The following is a 4,023-nucleotide window of genomic DNA, read 5'->3' on the forward strand; positions in this document are numbered from 1 at the left end:
ACCAGTTTCTGAAGCTCAAGCAGCTTAGTTTACTAGTAGCCGAGTTTGAGGCAGCTTTCATAAGCCTCTCTAGATTTTCACCGAAACTTGTGGCGACAGAGGAACGCCGTTGTATCGAGTTCGAGAAGAGGTTGAGGACCGAGATCCTTTTCAAGGTAGCTGGGCCGATGATTAAGGACTATGGACGCCTTGTGGAGGCGACAACTCATCTTGAGACAGTAGTTTAAGTAGAGGAGAAGCAGATGAGGGGCTTGTAGACACCCCATTTTTGACCGCCCTTAGTACTTGGGCACCTCATGGTGAATACTCAATGATAAAAAGTTACCCTGTTCAATCGTTCAAATTCTTCAACAAAAGGCTTCGGTTTTTGAGCTTCTAATCCCAACCTTACACCCCATTTTGACCAAAACTATTTTAGACCTTAAAACTCTCTTTTTCAAAATATTTTTCCAAATGTTTCTGCGATGTTCCAAAGCTCGCATTTCGTTTAAAATATTACACTTTTTGGTAAACCGAGTAAGGACAAAGTGGAAATAAATGGAAGCGAGGTAAAATCTTTGAAAAATCTTTAAAAACATCTTATTTGTAGGTTTGGAGTTGAAGGAATAGAAGGGGATGGAAGAAAACTAGTTTAGAAAAAGGTTGAGTACTAAACCGTTAAGAAAGAAATAAGTAACCTTTACTAAATTAGGCATATCTCTTTTTAAACTTAGCATTTAGATGTGAGGCTACTACCATTGGAAAGTAAACTTCTGGGGCTTCAATTTAGACTCAAGAATTACGTAAAATCGAGTTTGGATGTGGGAGATGTGCCCGTTTGAAGTCGCGCTTGAAAATAATTTTTTTTGTAAGTAGCTGGCCGGCTAATTGATGAAAAATCCGGCTAATTAGAGTGCCCGGCCGGCCATGTGTCCCGGTAGACAGATATTTACATCCAGTTGTCCCTCTATGTGCATGCCTTGCACTAGCTGGCTCCAAACAGATATTTCCGAGATAAGAACCTGCTTTTCTATAAATAGAGGACCATCCCTCTTGGTTTTTGGTTAGAAAAATTTCTGAAGAGCCCAAATCTTGTTAAGCACCCTCCCTCTCTATCTTGCAATATACATACGATTCCTAAACAATTATTTTGAGGCTCTTTGCTGAGATTATTGAGCTAAAATATCAACCCTTCAGAGTGAGCATCTTATGGTTTATGAACAAAAGAGTGTCTTCTCTTCAAAGGTATAACTCTTGCCATCTTTTGCCTACTTTTTTCCTACCTTTTTCTTGGTTTTCTATACTGTTTTGAACTATTTTTTGTGGGCTGAAACTTCTAATTTAAAGCTACCAAAGGTGGAGGGGTTAACCACCCTTTCTTGAACTTTATTTCATAAGCTTTTATCCTTGTGTTTCCCACTTGTTTCTCAACTTTTGACAACTATTTTTTAGAGTTTTAAGAGGCTAAAATATGTGATTTTAAGGTCCAAAAAAATGGAGGGGTTAGCCTCCCTTCCTTAGGCTTGCTTGTTAGCTTTATTCTCTTCCATTTTGTTCACCATTTTTTTCACTCTTTTAAAATTAATTTCAGAACTGTTTTGTGCTATTTTGGGACTGTTTCAATTGTTTAGTTAGTTTATGCTTTGAATATCATGCTTGTATTGTTGTAACTCCTCATAGGTTTGGTGCTTTAGGCCTTAGACACCAACCTATTTGAGTTGATAGCTATATTTCATAGTTTTCATACATATGCTTAAACTTGTAATAATCATTTCTATAACCTCTCTCCTTTATTGGTTTTCTTTGTTTAAGAGTTGTTTCAAACAATTATTGTTTAAGGCATGAAAAAGAGACCTTTCATGCTTAATGGTCTAATCTCTTCGGAGGTTCATTACCAAGGCATTACATCTCTCTCATGCCAAGAACAACTTCTTGTTTAACACTTCTCTTCACTAGTAGATGTAATTATCACTTTTGGACAAAATGATTAAAGAATAGAAAGGCAATGAAAAGGTCTAATAAAATTGGATTAAAAGAGGCACAAGATAATAAAATTAAATTCGGTTCAATCAGACGTTATATTGAACCCATTGAGTCTTGAGTCATTTTGTACTCTTTAGTGATGATAATGAGACAAGAATCAATGTCTACCACTTCCCTTGAGGTAACTTCATGATAGGGAGGAGGGTTTGTTGGTCTTTTATTTTCATTCATTGAACCTTTGTCCTATCGATATTCATAGATCATCATGCAACAACCTTGCGACCATTGATGATTTGTAGACCGATTCTACTCCTCCCTTGATCAATTTCATGATAGGAAGAGGCAAAGAGGATAAACATCCACTGGAAACACTCTGTTTTTGCTCTGTTTTTTTTCTGTGGTAGCAGGGCAAAACCTCAAAATAGTGGCCAGCCGGCCACTATTCCTGTCCAGCCGACCACTTTCCAAGGCCGGCCAGCCACTCTATTTTATGCAAGCAATGTTATTTTCATGACAGAATTGAGCAAAAGCTGGGGTAAAAATAGAATTATTTTCTGACTGCAAATGAAACGGTTTCTGGCAGCAAAACAAAGGAGTTTTTGAGAGGATATTCTCACTTGTGCGTGTGCGACTCCTTGCTTCCCGTTCCTTTAATTTAATGCTTTAATAGTAATATGTTGTAATTAATTAATTAGATTCATTCAAATTTGTTATAATTAGTTAATTTAGCTTATTAATTCATTTGGTGTTTGTAATATTTAGCTAATTAGGACATTCATTCGGACCCTCTTGTATAAGGACGCACTTGTAATATTGTATATGTCTTCAAACCCTCATTTCTTTCTCCCTTTTATTTATATGCGTATATGGTAGCATCATGTTTTACATTTTCATACCATGCCATGCCTTGTATCAATTCTTGCATGCATTGGGTTCAGGTCATCATTTCTAACCTTATTGTCATTTCTTACTTAATTGAATACGTGCGCTAAACGCATGCTTTGAGTTGAGCCATATGTCATGTTAATAAACCAAACCTCGTAGTTGCATTTTGTATGTGTTACATTAGTCATTTGCATAATTAGAGCATGCATCTTTCTAACAACTTTTTTCTATTTTGGCTTGCCTCGGTTGAGTACTAGGTGAGCATTTCTCACTTTAGCATATTGCATGTGTGTTAGTGTTTCCATATCAAGCATATTAACATGAGGTTAAGTGCTTATTTGATAAATCTCTTGAATGCATGTGGATAAAGGCTTTTTCACTTAAGTTGGGATGATTTGATTAATGTACATATGAGCTCACTTTTTCAAGTGGTACATATTCAAAACACGTTTCAAAACAAACATGAAATCAAAGCATTTCAAAGTGAGTGACTTAGTCTATACTTGTGTGCATCACATAGTAAAGATAGCATAATAATCGGAACAAGAGCATATACTGTACATAAGAATCACATTATGATTAGTAGAGGCCGATCTTTAATCGAGTAAGTGGGGTGCTCAATTCATGACCTTCCCTTCTCATACCTAAGTTCCCGAGCCGAGACACTTTGGTGATAACGGACAATTGGCCTTTGGCAAAAGTCACGGGTTTCCTAAATTTCCTAAAAATATTTAGGTGGAGACTCTGAAATCTAGCAAAGTGGTCCATTTTTGGCATTTTTGATTAAAAATAGATTTTCCAAATATTTATTGAATTTAGACTTTTTTGTGTTTATCTATTTCGCATTGCACTTGTGAAATCAGATTCAGAACCACGGGAGTCCAAACTGTAGGGCTATCATATTCGAGGAGACTAAACCCCTCCGAGGAGCACGAAAACCAAGCTACAGTTTCTGGTGACTCTGCTGGGGATATTAGAGAACTTGACTTGGATTTCATGATGTGAAATTTTATTTATAGATATATGTTCTTTGCATTGCATTTGCATTGGTGCTTTAACTCACTGTGTTTTCCATCTACTATTCCTGGATGGCTTGCCTAAAAAGCTTGCCAAAAGGCTAGCCGGTTGTGGGCTCTGCCATGTTGGAAACACAACCCTTGGATGTGAATTACCGTC

Source organism: Camellia sinensis, chromosome 8 (assembly GCF_055761805.1).
Source record: "Camellia sinensis isolate YWXY chromosome 8, ASM5576180v1, whole genome shotgun sequence".
NCBI classification, from domain to species: Eukaryota; Viridiplantae; Streptophyta; class Magnoliopsida; order Ericales; family Theaceae; genus Camellia; species Camellia sinensis.